The sequence below is a fragment of the Polyergus mexicanus genome, unplaced genomic scaffold (assembly GCF_030449975.1).
Source record: "Polyergus mexicanus isolate NDT 795.1 unplaced genomic scaffold, iyPolMexi1.0 SCAF_15, whole genome shotgun sequence".
Taxonomy (NCBI): Eukaryota; Metazoa; Arthropoda; class Insecta; order Hymenoptera; family Formicidae; genus Polyergus; species Polyergus mexicanus.
The window spans coordinates 5,399,554-5,423,470 of NW_027223335.1; the positions used below are offsets into that span (position 1 = coordinate 5,399,554).

At 34.2% G+C, this 23,917-nt stretch overlaps 1 long non-coding RNA gene across 4 annotated transcripts in view; it reads left to right on the forward strand.

Moving 5' to 3' along the window:
* LOC138939751 (uncharacterized) overlaps positions 1–23,917 on the forward strand; it is a 246,343-nt gene that overhangs the window by 105,306 nt on the left and 117,120 nt on the right. Inside the window, exon 3 of one of the 4 annotated variants that reach the window (XR_011447895.1) lies at positions 16,158–16,447. The exons of 2 other annotated variants lie outside the window; for them this stretch is intronic. This is a non-coding gene — a long non-coding RNA (uncharacterized lncRNA). Of the gene's footprint in view, positions 1–15,411; positions 15,960–16,157; positions 16,448–23,917 lie in introns of those variants that run through there. One more of the 4 variants, XR_011447896.1, reaches the window with a different exon arrangement.

Consider the following 23,917-nt stretch of genomic DNA (forward strand, 5'->3'; position numbering starts at 1 on the left):
CGCCACGATTGACCACTTAAAAAAAAAAGTTTTTATTTCGTCGACCAGTGTTATTATAACAAAGAGCTCAATAATAAGCCAATTAATAACAATTAATCGCTCCAGGATTTGTCTCTTGACATATCACAATTATTCTATTTTGTAAACCAATTTTCATATCAAGCAATGTTTGACTTTACATCATGTCAATATCGTACATTCGATATGTTTTCTGGGTCTGGCTGGATTTGTACTAATGCCCTTCGGCACAGAGAGCAAACGCACAGCTTTCTGCGCCACGAACGTCACTAATATATATATATATATATATTTAAAAAAAATATATGTATATTTTTAATATATTTTAAATTTTCTTAAATTGAGATGTTTAGTCTTTATAGAGAAAACGCGTTTCGCCTGAAGCACCCTGTATATTGAAGTGGAGATGGCTCTGGTCGATCGAACGTGACAAATAGTGCCATTGAAGATAATAGAATTTACGATCGCGTTATATCTCCGCGTCTATTGTTTCCGCGACGCCATTCCGCCTGCTGACAACCGCCGTTTTTCTTCGTAGCATCCGCAATCACTCAATTACGCATCGCGACTACTAATCCTCGTAATTCGCGTAACCCATCTGACTATTCATTGTCCATATCGCTGCTATCGAAATGCAGTATATGCAAATCTCGCGTTATATGCAAAATACTTAATTACTATATGCAAATACTCTAGATAGAAATATTATAAAAATTTTATAAAAATAATTTTATGGAATAATTAGATAAAAATCATAAGTCGATATATAAACCATAATTTTGAATGTATATCGTTTAAATAAAGTTACTAGACAAAACGTAATAATTTTGCAAGATAGATTTCGTAAATTTCAAGCTTAATATTCGGTACAAGAATACAATTTATTTCACTAATGCTGATTTTTGTTCAGTATATTATTATTATTTTTTTTTTAACACGAAAATGAATATGTTTGCATAATTTCTTGTTTTCGTCGAAATTTACTTTGCCTATATAAACGAATGACAAATATATTTAAATTGACTCTGACGACTAATTAAAATTAATTCCAATATCGGTTTTTGTGCGTTAGATTTCCACAGTCAGGCACGACAAGTGTTTTAATATAAATTTTACGTAACTGTTTCATTTAAAACAGGATTTTAAACTTTAGTTTTCCCGAACATGAATATGCGGATCGATCGTTTGGAAACTCGATCTGTTTGGGAACCGTTTCGCTTCCATAATTGTGATATTAATTTTCAAGTCAATTCTCATTGTAATTAATGCAGTTTCCATTGCATTATAACCATTTGTATCACATAGCTTATTATGTGCAATATAAAAAATTATTTTAATTATTAATGTACCCCATTTTTTACTGAAATATTTAATTCTGAAATACAAAAATAAATATCTTTTTAATATCATTATCTAAATTTTCAAACCTTTTTTTTTTTTGAGTTTTTAATTGTTAATTTCGTATTTTGAAAAAAAAAATGTAGGTAAAAATGATTTTATAATTATTATAGTATTTATTATAGCAATTATTATTATAACATACTTACTAAAGTAAATAGAAGTTGTAACGATTACAATAAAATATTTAAAAAAATTTTCCATTTACTATATTAAGTCACATTTATGAAATGCATAACATAAATTATGACAGTGATATATATATATATATATAAAACATGCAGGATATTACCGATTTCTTTTGCGAGACTTTTAAATCATATTGAAATCCTTCAAAAAAAGCTAAAAGATTACAAAGAAAATCGAATAAGTTAAAAAAATCGCGTTCACAATTCGCGAAAAGTCGCTCAGTGTCTCGCGCGAAGCGACACACCAGGGGCCCGACAGGCCCATTCCTGAGTTATGCCATGAGATGGATAGCCTGAGGCCCGCGGTGAGTAAATTACAAGGTAAGACGGAACGCCGACTCTCCCTCCTGATCCCTTGTCCTTCTCCTCCTCCTCACGCTCTCTCCTATCCTACCGTCTCCATCGTGTTTCTGCAAGGGATCCGAACGTCCCACGAGCATCCAACACTTTGGGCCCCGCTATGATACACCTTCGGCGTGGCTACTGTATTGCGAGATATACTCGATGCTCTTCGTTCCTCCGCTCACAATCAGTCTACTCTCCTCTCTCCTCTTTCCCTTTTCTTCGTTCAATTCCTTTTTCTTCTACCTTTGCACATTCGCTTCTTCTTCTTCTGCACTTTCTTCCGCCGATGGATCTCGGCGAACGCTTCTTCATAGCGCGCTCAAATCGTGATGTGTAAGAAAGATGAGTTTTATTGCGGTACGAGAGAAACCATTAACCCCTTTATGCGCCGTTGTTTGTTTATTAATGGAACAGATCGTCCATAAAATGAAGAGAGTGAATTTATTATTCGGTGGATTCGTTCAGGATTTTTTTTTTTTTTATAGCGGATTCGGTTTCGTGTACATTAAAGACGAAAAGTTTTTGATATATTAAAGCTATTAAAACATTTTGTCTCAATAAACATGTAAACTAAGATAGAGAGATATCACACACACAAGGTTTTTATAATTTGCATCACGATTTTTTTCATAAATATTTTATGTAGCAGTTTACGACAAAAATTAATATTTATTATTAACGATCAAAACACAAATACACACAGTACTGTATTAATTAATTGAACGGTATAATAAATTTCTGATCATTATCACCAAAAAAAAAAAAAAAAGATAATATAAGTTCTTGCATAATAAAGTATACATCCAGAGTGGCATAAATGCCCTCTGTCCATTCATCTCAATATTGGACGTCCAATATGCGTGTAACGACACGCATCATAAAGACGTCAACGAGCGCGGCGTTTATCGGGCGCGACGAAATACGCGCGCGTTACTGCAACCGCGTTGCGGACAGATGTCGAACTTTTCCCCCTGGCGCGTTGCGGATTTTCCACGCACGTGGCACAGCGGCCGCACACATGTGTCGTCGATAACGACCATTAACGTACTGCCGAAATTTTCCCGATCCGCGCGAGTATCGGGCATTGCGTCGACGGATAAATAAGTGGCGTCGCTGTTTCCAGCATCGAGTGCCAGGCGCTGAATTTGCAGTTTCAGTTATAACGATATTAAGAGCGTTCTACTCGACACGAGAAAATATGCCGTTCTATTTGACTTTATTTCGCAGATAATTTTTCTCTTGGCAATTTACGCTTGCTTGCGTTCATACGCCGCGTTAATAAAATATAAAAATGTGAAGAAAATTTCAATTTGTCTCAATCTATCATTATTCATTAGGTAGAATAATTGCTAAAAATTGAAAGAGATGTAAAATCCATAAGCTATTATTAGTTTATCCTGGAGTATTTTGTATATTTTTTTGTAGTACTTGATTAGATATATAATAAATACAAAATAAATGTTCAAAAAATAAATGAAACTAGGCAAAGTATAAATATATCGATGATCACCGATGATCGTGCATTATGATTTATTCGTAACATGGTTAAAAAAAAAAATACTAAATGTGAAATCTCTGATATATTAATTAGCAATTTGTGTTAGGATGAAAATTATTACGTATCATTCTCGTCATTTGTTCATTTTCGATTTCGGCGTATTAAGCGTCGGAGTCAAGCACGGCGCGGCCGAATTACGCAAGTTTGTTAATTAATCGCGTTATAGATAACCGCATCAAAATTTCGCATCGCAGGTTAAGGGTTAATTGCATTCGCACCAGTCGACGCCGTCGTCGCGGCTAAGTCCTTTACGCCACTCAACTGTATGGCAGACGCGCCAGATTTGCAGCTTCGCAATTTCCACGTGTAACTGCGCAATTACAACTTACCCTACCTTGTCTTTCCATCCAGCAGATGCAATTTTGCAGCCAAGAGTTGATAATTGTTATAATGATAAAAAGAAGCCGCACTTTTTTTTCCGGCAAAGATTAACGAGCGCGCGCGATTTCTTTTTTAAATATATTTCGAAAATTATTATCTCCGACAAAATCAACATTTATAAGACACATTCTAATTATTATTAATATATACGCATATACATATATAAATATTTTTTAAATACCAATTAAAATATTAAAGTGTGTTCGTAAAAAGATATAGAATTCAGTAGAGAGTTGTTCTTTTTTTATGAATTTGTAAGTTTGATAGAAGAAATTTTTATTAATTTTAATTGATATGTTACATGATGATATTTAATCGAAAAAATGTCGACGGCTTTTAGCAGGTATGATTCAAACTTCAAACACGGTAAGATAGATTCGATTCGATTTGACGCACATGGTATTTTGCGTGTGCGTGACTGCGCGAGCAACGTTAATTATGCATGCGCGCTGTTAATTTCGCGCGCCTGATTTGTCTCCCCCTCGCAATGAATTTCGTACGGTGTCAGTGTTGCGGATTGCGAGCGTCTTGCTTTTCAGACAGGAATCCGCTTCGTACATGGATTTATGCGACGTTCCCCTACAGGCCGACATTTATTTTCTGTACGCGCAGTTAAAAACTCTTAAGGGAGCACCACCTCGCGTAAGATTTATTATTATCATAAATTTGCAATTACCTTTTTAATTAAGTTAATGAATTTTTTTTTTTTTTATCGAGATATATTTTTCTACGGCGATGTTTTGAGTAATATGGCAAATTTATAATTAAATATCCGTCGAATAATTTTCTTCATCATTGTTGTCTATAATTTGTGAACATAATTATACATGGATTGATTTAAATCAATGTATACATATATTTATCTCATACGCAAAAAATTATTTTATAATTAATATTACTCTTCAAAATTTATAAATCTACACGCTTTTTAATTGATTTCGTAATGCGGAGACAAGAGGAGAGATAAATGTTTTGCATGTTGGCGCAAAGTGAATCGTTTCGATCGAGCTTATCGTGAATGGCGGGCGATTTCCGCGAGCCATGAGCCATGATGGGCCTCGTTAGCGTCCCTTTTTATTCATTCTAGAGAACGATTTCCCATGTTGTCCCTCGGAACGGAAACGCCGAGAGTTCTCTTATCGCGATTCCTTCCTGTTCGCGTAAACCAACCGCGCAGACTACCGGCAATCCTCTGGAGTTGCGACCTCGCGCTTCCATCTTTTCAAAATACGACTCCCGACATATAAATAAATATGTACAAAAATAAATACGGACGATATTAATAGGGCAAATTATTAACGAATCATTATAAAATTATTTAGAAAAATTTGCCTACATTTTTTTTAATAGAATAATTTTTTCCGAATATAATAATGGATATATTTTTCTTCCTAATTTATTATACAATACTTATTAAAATAATACGCAATATTATTCCATTCAAATAATTGTCTCCTTAAAATAATAATATATCTAAAGATAATGAATGAATTTCTCTATCATATATTTCTTTAAATAGTCTTCACAATAATTCTTGCATACTTATGTGAATCCTCTGACAGTAAATAGTCGCGAATTTTTAATGACAATGCATTTCGTATTTTTATGCTCTCTTTATGGCGAAGGAACGTCAATGTCACCTATTCCAAACATGATGATTCAGAAACGAACGGCGAGTTCTTCCGCGGTATAAACCGCACGAGAGCTATTGGAATTTGTGACCTTCGGCGAAGAGCGAGGTGGAGCTTGTAATGTATCGTACTCTCGTACCCACGCGTGGGCGACGAAGGTGCGTGCCGTCGCGAGCGTGTCGGGGCAGTTACGAAAATAAATTCATTTACCGAGACGGGATGAGTTACGTATCGGAGAGAGCGTATTACGAAATGCAAAATTAATTTTCAAAGTTGAAAAACTGCATGTGTGCCAGGACGAAAGTAACACCATGTATTTTTATTTGTAATTGCTTCAGCAAAGAAATCATTTTTCTATCTCTCTCTCTCTATCTCTTTCTCAAGCCGAATATTTTAAAATATTAAGTATCTTTGGAAAAAATAATTTTCGACTGAAGTTTCTCTATCGAAGAATATTCATTTTGTTTTTATTATGTTGACGATACTTGTCCATAATTCACGAAATATAAAATGATTTACATATTGTATATATAAAGAGAAAATTAATATTACACTAAAAATATTTTATTGTATATTACGCGCAGATGAACGATAATAAATATGATAATACAGAATAAACACTATATCAGTTTGTAGTGCATCAAATTGTCTGCTTTCTATTATTATGTCGCTGAATTATGCGACTTGATGCAACCGAAGCCGAGGAAATATGTCCATTTGGATTATTTGAAACGCCGACATGTCACGAGCAGAGTCACGCCGCGTCATAAATTCATCGGTATTATATCCGATTAGCATACCAAGAGGGTCATGGTTCATTGTCGTTTTCGAGCGCCCACAACAACTGCAGCGTCGAGATTTAAGGTTTTGAACAGATCTTTTGTCAGATTACAATTGATAATTTTTCGCGACGCGATCAATAACAACGATACAAAGCGATGCAGTTATTGTTGATGAAATTCTAAGATGTTAACTCAATAATTTGATCAGTCAATTAATTTTAAGATAAATGTATAATTTTGAACAAAGCTGTCGTTCTGGAAGAGTCTATCCCTTTTCTCTTTCTCTCTCTTTGAGAATGTGTATCTGCGTTCGTTTGCAAGCGACATCACGCGGTTTTGTTGTCCCGCGTATTGCTTTGAAAAGAATTCTTTGTGAAATACCGTAATTAATACAGCTCGATGCAACATTTCGCGTCGCATTTGTGTCTCATACGCTCCGCTAAATATCTGACGGCCTGCTGAACAAGGTCTTCACCAGTTCTCGCCTGATTCCGCGTCTTTCCGCTTCATGCCACGTTTCTTTTTCATTTCGACGAAAGTCATTTCGTTGGAAGAGAAGCAACGCGGGATACAAAGTGGTACCACATAATTGGAAACCCTCGAATACCAGTCGAGACTGTCTCCAGCATTCTATGGCACCAAATGTATGAAAGCATTTTAGTTTCTCTAATATGGCTTTTAATATATAACACAGAGTAATTAAGATAGCATGTATCTAAATATTGTGAGATAGTAGATCAATGTTCTCAATTCTGTCATTATCTATCATTGATAATTACATCAGATTATATCTAATATAATTTATAGATTTTTATTAGCAGGAAAATATTTTTAAAAAATTATAATCTTAAAAGTATTAAAATTACATGTATTATTTACCTGCGCTTCTATTACTTTTTTGATTTTACAAAGTTTACGATTTCCATTTTCCGTATTTTTTTATATAATATATAGTTAATGATATTCTAGAAATTTAACAACGGACAATAAAACAACGCTGGATAACGACGATAGTCGTTATCACAGATGTTATAAAAATTCGAGCTTTTGGAAACGAAATCAATAATCGTGACTAACGGAAAATGCGTCGTGTAAATCGCAGATGTTATCCCTCGGCAGAATTATCGAAAATCCTTGGAATCGTCTCATTGATCACTGCTTTGTACGAAACAAGCGTGACGTATCAAAAAAAGCCGAATTGAATTCATGAGCGTCGCCCAAAAATTTCATCTACACTTTTACGCGCGTAATCTAAAGAATTATATCATCAAATTTGTACACACTTGATATAATATAATTATTATTTCACGAAAAAAAATGTTATATTCGTGAGAGAAAGATATAATTCTTTTATCAAACTCTTTTCTTCCCTCCGATAGAAACTACTGCATCTTCTTATATCTCTTTAAAATGTACATAAACATTATTTTATAATTATTTTAGTAGATTGCGTGCTCTTGCATAATGAATATTTTACTTAATTTAAACGATGCGTCAGAAAACCCGCGATTTTTAACATGCAATTATTTTGCAAAATTTTGCTTAACTCGCAGATGCGACTTATATCATTCTTGCGGCGCCCATGGTCGAGCGAACATGCACGGCCAATGTTGTGGATAGGCCGTCGGCTTTATCGAATTAGAAAAAGCTGCGTTGCTTTCCGCTTATCCACATAAATCTGCGGAAAGACCCACGGTCATCTCGCGTGGTCACGCTGACGTCGCAGAATCATCCTCTCTTTCGGTCCGGCGCGTACCACGCCGTGTCTCTTCTTCCACTAGCATGTGCGTGTTATCGGAAGACGCTAGAGAGCTCTCGCTTTGTCGATTCACGAGGGATACCCCTGATAATCTGATATATGCACGGCTGCTATCGGGATATTTTTCAGTTATCGATTATTTGCCAATCGCAGACGCGGATGAAATTTTTTTGAGAATTTTTTCAATTTCAAAATTTAAAGCTTCTTTTAACAAGATCATTCTTCTCATTTTAGAAAGATAAATTACGGAATTTATATTGTTGCGTTCATAGGATATTATGTTAACGGCATTATCTTTAACGTTCTGTATACCTGTAAAAACATTTCATCTCTTCATGATTAAATGTTATTCCATTTTTATGTTACGCGTTAATAATTGACATTAGTTTATTTTTCATTCGTCTATCATACGCAAGAAACGTTTTTACTCGAGTTATTGCCGAGAATATTAATGATCTTACTTTACTTTTAATCGTCAGTTATTGGACGATTGGTCGCGCAATATCTTGTGAGCGCGTTCTGAAAACCATAGTGCTGGCGCGGATAATCGACGCACCCTCAACATCGTCGACTGAGAAAGGGGTGGAATAAGGGCCGTTCATAATTGCCAGTGCATTGTGGATATTAATTTAGTGGCTCGTTCATATCGAAAGTAATATCGACCGCCCTGACCAGGGAAAGTCTAATAGAAGTCCCGAGATGAGTTACTGCCTTTAATTTCCCGATAATAGGGGGCTCCGACAGCCCTCCCGACCACCATCGTCCGTCCATCCCCTTTCGTTCTCTTTGTCTATTACTCTTTCCACTCATCGGTCCTCGCGATCTTCTCTTCCTCTTCTCCCGTCTTCTCTTATCCAGAATCTATTTCCTTTTCTTCCTTCCTTTCCCTGTTACCGATACTTTTTCACTCTTTGGCTGTTTTACGACTACCACTTGCATTTTCTCGTTTCCCGGTTTCTTGTCTTTCTTGTTTTTTTTTTCTGATTTACTATTATAACTTCTTCTGTAATTTACTTCTTTCTTTCATGTTTCTCATTTCTTCCATGTTTAATTTCTTGTTTCCTTTTTATATTTGTTTTTCTTTCTATTTCTTCTCCTTTTTGCTTCTTTTTAATTCTTTGTTTTCTTTAGCTTTCTTTTATTTTTATTTTTTATATTATTCACTTTATTTACTCTTAGCCTTTTGCTTTTTTTCTTTCTTTTATCTTTCTTCTATTCATATCTTTCTCGAGATTCCTCTTTCTCTTTTTCTCTTGCCTTTATTTCCTCTGTGTATCAAGGAACGTCATCCTCAGCAACAACGGAGTAGCTGTCGTTCTACTTCGTATCCCGCGGGTACTATTGCGAAGTAGGCGGTTCCGGAATTGTTCTCTGATAGTTTCTACGCGGGGGATACTCGGGGCCAGTAGTTAACTTCGCGGCCGGGGCCCATTCATTCTCGCGGAACATCTATTTTATTGGCGAGCTCGCAATAACTCCATCGAACATTTATCAGAAAACTATGCCGATCGGCGTCCTCCACGGAATTGTTGATCGATAATTGTACAGCTTGTATCCCATGCGTTACGTCGTCTTTGTAAAAATTCTTTCTCTTTTTTCCCGAATAGAAAGACAAGTCAGTTATTTTGTTTGCGACTGCCATATTTTTCCATGGTACAAGGTGCATTTAATAAAATGTAAAATTTTTGAAAACAATTTTTTCCTCGTTATGAACATTTTTATTCTCTTTATTCTTATGTAACTCATGATTTATAAAATAAATTTGCGATAAATAAATAAATAACTAACAGAATTTTGTATCTTCTATAGTCTTTACGATCTATAGATAATTGTCGCTTATAATAGTGCGTGGAAATCTATGCTTTATGAGAGCTGTGTTATAGAAAAATGTAAAGAAAGTCACAACAACAAAATTTATAATTATTTTAAAATTAATTATACATGAAATTTGATATAAGCTACGAAAATTTTTTCAAGCTTTGCGTTCTTATATCGAATGAGCAAAAAAATCATGCAAGATTCATTTTGATGTATGCACGTGTGTTACTGTTATCATTGTACAATATATAGATATTTTATCAGTAATAAATCACAACATGTGGCGAAATGGAAAACTCGCTATAAGAATTCAAAGACATATATTTCACGTTCCTTTGTACAGAATTATCTATATTATTTATGGAAAAATGCAATGTTTTGGTATACATGTATACATGCAATTTTATTTGTATAAATTAGCTTCTCTTCGTAAGCGTGTTTAATTCCAGAAGACGTTTTAATTACGCGAAAAGAATACGTGGCGGCTTTCAATGATTTCCCTCGCGATCGCTCTAAACTCTAAACTCTCGAGAATTCGCACATATCCCTAATCACCCCGCCTATCGGCCGAGACAATGGTGGATTCGGATTACGGAAATGGGATTGCCATCGTCGGCTTAGAACATAACGAGCTGCTGAACTAATGGCTGTTTCTCGTAAGAGAGAAAGAGAGAGTGAGAGGCGGAATCGCACATCACTGAAAATATATTTTAAACTCGCCAGGCCAATTATGCGTAATTCAGTTCCGTGCCGAGTTGCCGCGTACGTTTCACCCTTCTCTCCTTCGTCGCTACGTCTGCTCTTGCGAGGGCGAAACGGCGTTAGCTCTCACCTTCCTAATCGTTTTAGTTTACGCATACACGCCTGCTTGCTCACGCCGAGTGAGTGCCGAAAATCATTACATGGTGCGAAACTGCTCGTTTCCGCCGTCGTAAGTTCGCGTACGACGCACGCGTGTAGAAGGGGCGTAAAGCTTGCGTTTTGTCGTTTTCCAGAGAATTTTTGGACGAAATGCGCCGCCCCGGTTTGCATTTATGCAATTCTTCTAAGGAAGAATGTTAAACAATCGTAAAAATCGTGCAAAGCGTGCATTGTTGAGAATTTTTACAATCTTTTATACTTTCTTTTATCCTTTTATTCAGATTTTGAATATCTCGAAGACGTATCGTTCAATAATGCAGAGTGATTTTATTGTATCAAGATCAAGTCACATTACTTCGTATCGACATGATCGATATCATTTTCGCGAACGTGAATATCTACTATATCAAATAATGATCGTAATATTATAGTAACTATCTTGGCCGTTTATTGTCTTTCTTTTACGCTCCTTTGAATCCTTTTTGTTATCCTGCACGATTCTAAATAATTCTCGAGCACATCAATGATTTTATCGCGGAATTGGAATAGAATATCCAATCAATGTGGCTTTAATATTTTTTACATATTTTTTAAAATCGCGCAAAATGTATGGTTGTTTTTTATTTATTTGCTGTATAATTATTAATATAGTATCATCTAATTAATATATATATATATATATTTTTTTTTCTTTTTTCTAGTGTAACATTGATGGTAATATTTTAGCTTCCAACAAAATTGATTTATATAGTAAAATATATATATATATATATATATATATATATATATTAAAAACGGCAAATTATGTAAACTATATATCAATCTTTAAAATCTTATAGATTTTATACATATAGTTTGAGTATAATTATACATCATGAGATTACAACTAATTGCGACATGATCATGTACGTTGTTCTCTACTAATGACGATGCCGGTGCATTTAATAATTTCACCGTAATTGGAATGGCTATTATTACAATTAAATAGCATCACTCGCCGCATGGTCCACAATTCCGGTAACTTATCAATACGTGGCTGGACTACCATTTAATAACGATGGCATATTCAGCTGACCACCGAGTTGAGCGGCACGCCCGCCTTTGTATTTATATAGAAATACTCATATATAATACATCCGCTGTTCTGCACGATTTTGATGACGTATCGATGTGCCATTTAATATCGAACGCAGCAGGAGTCGTGTGTTTGCGTTCGCACGGGTGCATATGCGGCTGATCTCACCGATTCGTCATGATCGATTCATCACGATCGATTCGTCATGAACAGGGTCAGAGAGAACGAGGGGGGGGATTCGATTCGTATTTCATTGTATTTTTTATACGGGTTCTTCGTGATTGATTCTATCTTAACAAAAATATTCACGACGTGCTAGCAATTGAAAATGTAAAATGATAGTTATACCGTCTGAAACACACGCGATTTATTGCGAGAGAGCTCACAATGCGGCCTCAAAGGACTATAATAACGGATATTTCGAGGACTATGAGAACGGCGGATTAATACAGTGGTAGCTTCCCCAGCTTTTAATAAATCGCGCGGACGACAATTCGGCCGGCATGAAATCGACGCAAATGAAAAGAGATCGCACGCTCGCTCTTCATATGCCAAAGTGTAAAGACCGATTCACACAATCTGAATGATAAACGGGCAAATATAGATACTTATATATAAACACACACACACCTAAATTTTTTTTTAAATTTTACACAAAGTTTTTTAATTTTATTAAATTATTTATTATATGTGTACAAAAAAATCTCGGTATAAAATTATAATTCAAATAGAAGTTACAATAAATTGTGCAATATATGCATTATACACATCTGACAATGAGACAAGTCCGATCGAGATATGCTTCGCGTTTGCAAATGTGAAATGATCTTCGAGCTCGAAATTATGACGACGTCACAGACAAAGGGAAATAGAAGCGCATTTCGATGGAAACCTTAATAATGGGAATTCAATAGTAACCCAGACGCATAATCTCTTTGAATCTTAATCACAATCGCACATGTGCGTCGTGCGTGCGATGCATACAAAAAATGAAATTTATGATCTTTAAATGCGAGCTTTATTACAGGAAATGTAATATGAGAATCGTAATATTACTATTGCATGGGAATTGACTTTAATATTTTACTGAATATTTTTGCGGATTTATTATCGATTTTGTGCGAAATTTCGCGAATTGCTGAAAAATTATGAAAAAGGAGAGAGATTATATATTATCACTTATAAAAAGTTTTTTATCGGACGCGCTAATAAAGAAGTAATGCCACCGCGATTGATAAAAAAAACATATATTGTATAAGAAAATCAGAATAATTAAATATGCAACAGAATTATATTATATTTTAAAGATCAATTTTGGTCACTAAATGATAAATGCAAATACATTTTTATGCATCTCGTGTTTTTACGTATACATACATCGATGCGCTACGTTGGCTGAAACTCGCCGGTGAATATTGCGGATTAGAGCTTCTTCAAAGTATATCGGAGCAATATCGGAGACGACGGAAGTAAGATGGATAAGCGAGGGGCGATAAGTCGATAATATGTACACAAAGTTACACATTGTTGTTTTTGTTTATGGAAGACGGATGAGCGGTGAGTATCTCGTAATTCTTGCCCTATCCCACATATTGCCATAATCATAATTGCGACATTTCGCTTTGTCCATTGCAGCTTTATTATTCATTCGTTGATTTACATTCTATACCGCCCTGTATTACACCTGTATTACAGAATTAAATAGTAACATTTGATGAAATTGCCTAATTCAAATGCTATTAAACATTTTGAATAAATTTTATGTTTACTGCAATAACGCAAATTTCTTTTCGGTCGAAATGTGTTCCAATTAAAACGGTTTCAAAATGAAATTTTACGGCTTTATGGATATGCGGTAATGTAAAATAACAAACATTAAAATTCATATCTATGGGCGAAAAGATTTTAATACAGCTGATTGTTTGCAACAGCCACAATATCAATAATCAAAAATTGTTAATTTTTTTCATCTACAATAAATTTGGATTAAATTATAGCAATAAGATGGCGTGGAATAATATCTGAGATAATAAACTAGTTAAAAAAAAATCAAAGTAATAAGCTATTCAATTATGATACGTATATAATGATATTTAAATTAAATATATATTTTTATTGCCATTCATCTTTTTCATAATACAATATATATTAAAAAATGCGTAAATATAAATTTTATGAATAAAGTTAATTTTAACTATATAATATTTCTTCTTCTTCTATTCTATTGAAATAATTATAAAATTTATTGTATAAAAAAAATTATATATATATATATATATATATAATATTCTTTTTTAAATATATTTATAAAAATTGTATATTATAGAATATTAATATTAATATATATAATAATACCGATGAAACATCGTCACATATTTTTCGGTATTATTATGTCTCCATTATCCGTCTTGAAACATGTGTATCGATAGTTTTTGGACGTTGCGTATTCAGTCACAGTTATTCTCAATGAGCTAAATATTCGCGTTAACCACTTGATTCCCGATCCAACGTATTGCGTAACATCATTTGCCGCGATTGGAATCGTCTCGAAATCCCAGACATAGCACTGCTTGTTTACGTGACTCGGTTAAGAGCGGCGCCGGGCCCGACGACGACATGTGCTAATTGGTTAATTAAATCTAGGAAATTACTATTCCCTCGCCACGTAGCGCCGACTACGCCGTCGGCATACGGCATCTGGATCTAAGAATCCCGGCTGATTAGCCCGGAAATCGAAAGCGCCGTGGGGCAGATATTTGAGAAATGATCTCGAGCGAATTGTCACAAGTGGTTTTGCCAAAAATTAGTTTTACGCTTGTAGTTATTGACATTGGAGAATCTCGCTTTTCTTATATAAAGAACATTAATTATAAATTACACACATTTACCTTATTTTAAAATAGCTATAATATCGTACCTTTAATCTTCAGATCTATATCGCTTCTTCTACGATTAAGAAAAACAATTAATTTTATAAATATTCTATAAGATGTAAATATGATATTGGAAGATAAATGTGTAAAAATTGATAGTTTTGTCTAAGAATAAGATAATTTTGATCAAAATATCTGCCTATTGATTATTGATATACTAGATGCGATATATGTATCAGGTTTAAGAAATTGTAAGCGAGGATGTTATTTGCAAGGATTATTGCAGCGATGATAGGATTATTGTACGCGAGTAATGCTCATGCACTGTTTTAAAAGTTGTAATAAAAGCTGCATAAACTTTACGTAGTAGGGCAAAATGATAGACTTATGATGGTGGTATGCATTATACGAGCTTATACTTTTCATGTTCCATAACATGTTGAAGCAGATACTGCTGACGGCCATTTCTTCTTATGTTTATATTTTGTTTATATAAGAAAAGAGAGGAAAAAAAGGAACTAGAGACTGTCAATGTTAATATCATGAAATTTGCATTATATTGTAAAATAATTAGATTTTAAAATTTATTAAATTTATAATTTCTTTCTCGATCTAACTGAATATCATAATAATATCAAATAGTGTGCAAAAAGTGCTGTACGTTTATTTTATCTTAACATCGTCAAATATTTTAACAATGAAATAATTAGAACTCATGCTTTAGAATTTCAACTCGTCTCTAACAAGACTAAAGAAATAAAAGCAGAACATATAAAGAACATGAAAGTACCGTAAATGGAGAGATCTATTTTGAAGAATAGAGGAAGGGAATTATTCGACGAGCAGAAAGAAGAACGCGCGGTGAAGGAAGTATTAATCGAGTAACACGATACGACATATTCATCATAAACCATAACGCAAGCATTCACGATCCGTCAGCAGTCTTTAAAGAACATTCAACGACGAAAAGAGAGAAAGAGAGAGAAAGAGCCGCGGAAGCGCTCCTATTATTTTCAAGCTCATAGAGAGACCGCTCTGTGTTCTCCCATTATATCTGAAGATGTAGAAAAATGGAAGCTCGTGATCGCTCGATCCCGCGATACGTGTTCGAAACGAGATACGAGGTTACTGCGGCCAGAACGTAATCGGAGATGACCCGGAAAATGCACTCTAAAGGCAAGAAATATTCGAAATCTATAAATGGTCATTCGCAAAACTATCGAAATCCGTCTTATTAAGAAATATGATCACTATACAAAAACAATCATGGATTTAATTATATTGGCAAAAAAAGAACTAGCAATTGCATTTTCTTTGAACTCAATGCGTTCTACTTAAACTAAATACGTCAACTCTGATTTAAATGATTTGTCAAACAGTTTCAAATATTTATATTACGTTTGACCGAGGAGATAAATACGTTATATATACATGATTTCTAAGTTTCGTATTTCCCCGGGATATTTCTAGAGGGATATCGATAACTCGGTCATCTGGAGATGGCGGCTGCCTTCGACTCGCCTCGATAAGGGCTTTGATATGCTAAGTTCGAATGACTCGAGACTCACCAGAATCGACCACACGTCGTTGCAATTGGACCTCGAGGACTTCAGTGTGGCAGGACGAAAATAAGGGCGACTGTGTGCGTTAATCGAAAATCGCCATCATGGACTGCAGAAAAAACATGATTTGAATCGTAAAAATAAGCCATTTTTTCATCCGTTAATTAAAAACAAGAATAGTCGATATGAACTCTTCAACGCGCGGATTTTGTCTTAAATGAACTCTATAAAAATTGTTATTATAAAAAATATGAAATAAGAAAATATAAATAAAAATTGAAAGGTAATTTAAAAAAAAAAAATATGTAAAAGATTTTATCATTTCTTCATATTACTGAAGATTTTAACGCACACAATATTTATACAAAGATTCTTAATCATGGAATAAATATTATTTTATCATGACAATGTGGTCAGCAAAGGATTATAGGCAAATCTCCGAAACATGCCGTTTCTCGTTTGACGAGGACAAATTCGAAACAGGACGCAATCTAGCAGTTCATTGTCTTTAGCACGATCTACATAACCAGTTCGTTATCTTTTAATTACCTGCTTGGTAATAATTTTCATTGCCATTGAGACGCATCTAACTGTGAACCACACAAATTCTTCCCTCAGCAATATAGCTATTAATTCTGCCGGTGATCCCGCATTATACCGAGAAGCAAAATGATTGCATTGTACAGATTAGAACAATATTTCGTTTACTCTCGATAAATATAACAATCCTAAAGAAAAAGTTACTAATATTAATACAATAATAAAATGTATTAATGAGACATATATATTACAATAATATATGGTATATTATATTAAATAATTTTAACAAACAAAAAATTGATCGAACTATTATAAAATATGCAATCTATTAACTAATATTTTATAAGAAATCATCTGATATGAATCAAGCGAATCATTCCAATAAATTTATATCCGTCCAAGGATATATGAAACAAAAGAAGGTTCAAAATTTTTGCGAGGAATGATGATAATTACCTGGATAATTCATACTTTTCATCACGTTCGAAATTCAAGCGGACGATTTCAATTAACGATATCTTCATATCAATCGTGCAAGCAAATTTGTATGTATTTACCGATTGGTTGAAACGTTTGATCATGTCTCTAAAGAAAAAAACTCAGTCAAGCGTTCGTATCAATTGCCATGCGAGCGATTTATCGACGTGGATATCGAAGCCATACTTTGATTTCAGAACGCCCGGTTATTTCGGAACCGCCGAACGATCAAAATTTTCCGCGCGTATGTCAACAAAAAATTCATAAAACGAAGATCACGAATCTCTCGCATTTATTGATAAATGCCATCGGCGACTCCGTAAAAATCCGTTTTTTCGCGGGAAGTAACTTTCGTTAGTTCCGTTCAAATGAAAAAAAAAAGTAATGTATTTTTGTAATTTATAGACAAGCAATGTTCGTCGAAAGATTCAATCGAAAATTTCAAGCATAAAGTTCTTCCCCACACGCTCGAAAATATACAGTATTGAAAATATTTCACTTACAATACAATACAAAATATTATTAGAACGATAACTAATATTAAAATTAAAAATTTTAATTTATAAAAATATGTAACTGATCGAAAAACAATCAACACTTAAAACAAATTTTAATAAATGTACAAAAAACATTTATCGTACAACGAAAATTCACAAAAATATTCGAGCGCTCGTATATTTATAGATTGAATAATATTGATAAAATAATAAATTTAAAATACTTTCACAAATCATTATATATATCGCGATATGCGATAAGTATTTTATATAATTTTTTTCGTTTTTCTTATATTATTTTGTCCGATATTGCATGAAATTTGCTATATTGGTTTATGCATGACGTTACAAATTGAAAATAAGTTCACACAAATTTGTGTTTCGGCACTCATTACGGTGTGATCGGTTTTACAGAGTTTGAGAACATCGACTTTTCAGTGAATATTATAATAACACGAAACTCTGCGCCAAAGCGATAGTTGAGGGTGTCGTGAAAATTATATCGGGGTGGGGGGAGGGATGCAACAGGATGTCCATGGGTTAATGACGGTAATCGCGACGCACAGGCAGGTCTAATGTCTTTGTTTGAGCGCTCCACGGAATATGAAAATATGGCAACAGAGAAGATGAGATTACGGAATTACTGATACTCCGTCATTATTCTCTTAATAAGCAATTGCAAAATTTTTTGTAAAAATAAAATTATCTTCTCAAACAATTTAATAGAGACGATTTTGTTGGCTATTCAATATATATTATTTTCTAGATAATATTTTTTTTTTTACTATGAGATTATTTCGACTCATATAAATTATACGGAATTGAGAAATTTTTCCCAAAATAAATTCGTAAAAAAATTTATTCTAAAATGTTGATATATGACTGAGAAGTTTAATTTTTATATAATATTTTTAAAATGGTTTCATTTGATCGATTATTATTGGCTTCGTATACATTCCGCATGAAAAATTGCGTTTTTCTATATCTTTTTGTATTCTGCAGAAAGTGACAGAACTAGTAAGGGTTATCTTATATATTAGAGTCGCTCTTGGATTTACCAAGAATCTGAGTGCGCCTATCAAACCCTCTGTTTACGTACGCAAATGAGCGCGGATCAATGCTGTTAATTAGGATTTCAACCCCTTTCTCGGTCTATTCTTCCTCGTTTGCAGAGACAATGTCGATCTATCTATCTTCACCACAGGCATCGCATCGATTAAATTTTCTCTATTAGAGATTCTATTAGAAAATAAAAAATAAGTTTACATATAAACTGAAAAATGCAAAGGGTGCCTCGAAAAATTTACATAAAATGTCAAACTAAGATACAATTTTTATACTTTAATTGTAAGTTATCATTTTCTTATTTATTTATTTTTATTTCCTATATGTTACTTTTTAATATTAAGTAATATAATTTCAATTGTAGCACAAATCTATATTTGAATATATTTGTAAAGATATTCTCAAAGAATATATTCGCGTGAAATCTGCTATAAAATTTAAAATTTATTCTCTAATGTAATTCTATTTATATAATTCTCTTTGCATAGTCTTTTTCCTAAATACAAGTTTATCGATAAAATATAGATTACCCCAAAATAATTAAAAGAATATTTTCTATTTTAAATATTAAATAGATCATATTAAAAATAAATTTTTTTTTTATAGCAATATTTTAATATTAGAAAAACTTTCACACACGCGATTTATATTCAAGAATCCATTAGCCTTTTATCTATTTAATGTATCGAATAGAGATATGCATAATATGTAATTGCCACCGTATCTCTTAAAATTTAACTACATTGTTATAGGATTCGTCCTCATGCTTTATCTCAATTTAGCGGCTATCGTATACGTCTACGATAAACTTGTAATGCGCCGGTCTCGCACGGAAGAGCGACCATAATCGTACGTGATGGTGTATAATCATACAGTGCTCCTCGTCCTTTATCCCCTCACATTCCGTCCTTTATTACGGTATAACTCCTTCCGTTTTCCTCGTCTCATTGTCTTCTTTCACTTTCCGATGTATCTTGGCAATTCTAGATTCTTTGTTTTCTCTGATTACATATCATACTACACTTTACATAAAGAATGCAAAAGATGAAACGTTTATTACATACAATGTTTATTGCAACGTTAACGCACGGATTTGCGTTGCAAAATATTAATAGGATATCAAAGAAAATAAACAATACAAATTGTAAAAATTAAATTAACTATCTTTATGGAATACAAGTTTTTTTTTTTAATTATATCATCCGTTCAGTAGTTGAATTATATAACATTATGCAATATAAGATGTGTAGTATCAGATAAAACCACAATTCAAAATTTAATCCACGGTGTTTGAAACTTTCGAAAGGTGAATGAGAAGCAGAATAAAGTGAACGGCCATAGATTTCTATGGCAAATTCCTATTCCAATCTCGCGGAATTCTACTTAAGTATCGTTGACGGATCATATTGTTTCCGGAGAAGATTATCTCTTCGCGAGCGGAAAACGCGTGACGGAATCCGCTCTGGGTGCGGACTAGACCGAGGGATTTATCGATTATTATCGGTGCGTCTTGGGTAGCGCCAAATCAAACACATGGCTTGATTGAAGTGCACTTTCCCGGAAGGGGTAAGGGGCAGGGAAGAGCATGGTAGGAGGCTCTCCGGTCTCTCATCACCGGGGATTAAACTGTTATTGCAAACTCTCCGCAATGAAGAGAGCGCCGGCGTCGACGACATCGGAGGCGACGACGACGGCATATTGAGCGTCGCGAAATTAAAATACAGGGCGAAAGTTTGCACATTGGATAACGCAGGCGCGCGCGCGCGCGTCTCTCTCTCTCTCTCTCTCTCTCTCTCTCCGCAACCGTCAATATTGAAATCCAGAAATTGTGACAGCCGTCCGACAGTCCTCCTCTCTCGTCGCAGATTTCGCATGATTTTGGATTTTGGCGCCGCGCGGATTCCCCTGCCAACGCAAGATCAAGCTTGACGTGTAATATGCACTTCGATGCAGATGCGAAAAATACAGTCGGATATGAATGAACGAGCACGTTTACGTTGCGACTATCGTGACGTTTTAGAATAAGCGCGAAAAATTGTTCAGATTTGCAAATAGATTAGCAGAGAAAGTTATTGATCAATATTTTCTAGAACATACAGAGTCATGGATATTTGGGAAAAATTAATAAGATTTCCTTTCTCCTTCTTTCTTCCTCCTGATTCATCCATTTTACGTTATTACTTTTAAAGATATAAAATTTGGTGAGCAAAATTTTGAATATTGAAAAGACAATTACTGAATAGTATAAAAAAATTAGATATTTAAATATATATATATATATATATATAATATTCAGTATAACTTTTTTCAGTAATTTTACGTAATTTTTCCTACCAAACTTTTTCTGAGAGCATTCTATTGTTACGACTTTCGTTTCGCGAAGCGTTATTTATAATTCAGGAAATATGGCGCGAAAAAAAAGAGCGGGTGCATCAATCTGAATCGGTTGCGTGCAGGATGCGCGTAAGGGGATGCTGCTCTTACGAAAAATTGCTTTTCTTCCTGGTTCTCGAGAAAAAGGCATCGGTTGTCCGCGGATTGATCGAGGATGTGCATTAAACTTCCTTCGGCAAATTGTTACTATCGGCGCAGTGCGATGAGTTTGATCACGACACAGGTGTATTACGAGAATCGATACTCGGACTATTCGATGCATCCATCAAAATTAATGGCCGTTCTTGCGTCTCGACAATCCTGTAAGATTATTATTTTTGTCTCCAAGAAATATAGCGCGAATTTATTTCTTAATACAAATTTTAAAAAATATAGTGCGAATAATATTTATTAATGTAAATATAAAATAAAATTATTGTCAAATCAAATATATTATTCCAGACGTAATATAAATAAATTTTAATAAAACATCAATATATATCTTGCTATATTTCATAAATATATTCTACTTCTCTGTTGTATTATACTTCGAAACTTCTTAAATAAACCATAGAAAATAAAATTATTTTGTAAACTAACAGTCGAACACATAGATTCCAAATAATGATTCAATTTTGCAAACCAAAAGCAGAAATATAAAAATATGAAATATAGAAATACAAAAAAAAAGATCCTAAAAGGGAGAAATGAAAATATCGATATGGAAGAAACTTACAATTAGAAAAATTATTTACATCTGCATTCGACAGGAAAAAAAAAAAAAAAACATTCGATATCTAATGCGGTAAAGAAACAATTATAATTATGATAAAAAGAGGGACTCTTTTATTGGCGGCTCGTCAGCTTCGTCGAGAGCGAGTTTCTCGGATTCAATGATTGCATAGATGAGAACGTACATCGGATACATCGCGCCAGCACATACACGAACACATCTCTATCGAGCTAGCAGAAATGAAAATGACACCCAGCATGTAATGGGCAAGTCGCGTCGAGATTGAGATTGCACTCTCTCCACCCCTGTGTAAACTTCCACCCCTTGCACCGTTGTCCTTTCGACACCTTCCATTAGCCGGTGGCCATGAAATGGGAAGGTTTCGTCGTCAAAGTTAACCGTACAAGCTTAGAACGAATGATTTTGCGAGATTCTCGAAATTCTCGATTTCTATCTCTCAATGTTAAATGTATAAAATAAATCGAAAAAAAAGAAGAATAAATGTAGTATGTGCATAAAAGAATAAATTAATAAAATTTTAGATAGAATTAGCGTTCTGCTGCAATGCTAATAAACTTTTTTAATCGGGATCATAGTAGAAAAAAATAAAAATTTTTAAGTTTGCCCCACTAAATATATAATTTTACAAAAGAATTTAAAAAAATATATATATTCATACAAAATTATTCGTAATATAATTATACAATATATATTTATAACATATATAATTTTTTATATTTTAATCCTGTAATTTTAAGAACCACTATAATCGATGACAGTTGAATATAGAAATAATCCGAAATTCAATGATCTCACTAGATAACGAATAAAAGCCAAATTAGAAGCAGCCGAACAATCCTCGTGAGAGAGAGAGAGAGAGAGAGAGAGAGAGAGAGAGAGAGAGAGAGAGAGAGAGAGAGAGAAGAGAGAGAGAGTCGAATACCGAGGATGAGCCCTTGTACGTGAGTACGTCTCTCCCTACGAAGAGCGTCCTTCCCCGATAGGGAACGTGAGTCTCGTTCCAAGTTCCCGTCGACCTCGCCAAATCTCGAACAGATTTGGGGTGTAGCCATCGCGACGCGCGCGAGCCATTCGTCTTTCGGCGCCATCGGTATGTCGTGCACGACGCGACTCTCAATTCTGGGACCGAAAATCATGAGCCGATATATCGAGTCGTATATAGACGTGATGCGTTTATTGCGGTGCACTCTCGTGACTGCCAAACATTCTTGCTTTTCATTCTGGCGCAACTACTCGCTCATAAATTTCACCTCGTATGGGAAAAAGGCGCCGTAATAATAATATTAACCGCAGGAGCGATATATGATACCTTATACAATGCATGATAAAAAGTAACGAAACACATAAATTGCGAAATTATTTATATTTAATATATTTTTTTAATTTAATCATTATCGATACCAACACTAACAATAACCGATAAATAATAATAATCGTTCTCTGATATCATATGCTTTAAAACATATGTATATTTATGTATACATATATGAGATATAATTGTTATTTGTGAATTTTTTAATGCATATATAATCTTTAATTAATAAAATTCTATTTCAAAATTTAGATAAAAAATGTTATCGGATACATTATCGATAATATTAATTTTACCTATTCCTATTGTCATTTGAAAGTTTATTTTAAAGATGCGGGAAGCTTAGATGCCTGTCTACAGTTTGTCTAAGCGTTAGATACGCCCTGCGAAATGTCTCGTACAATACTTTCGCCCCGTCATTGCGAGCAGCTATCTGTCTGTCCAGTAAGGCATACGTGCCTCGTGATGGAGAAAGACGGCTTTCACCCCCGCATAATGAACCACGCGGAGCCCGTAATGCCCCCGGATCCCGTTTCATTATTTTATGGTAATAACGTCCCGCCTCCTGGAGACTTCGTTCCGTCTGCAGATCGCGCGGAAATAAGCGCGAGAGGATCTTCCTTCGGACCGTTGTGGCTTTCAAGAAAGGG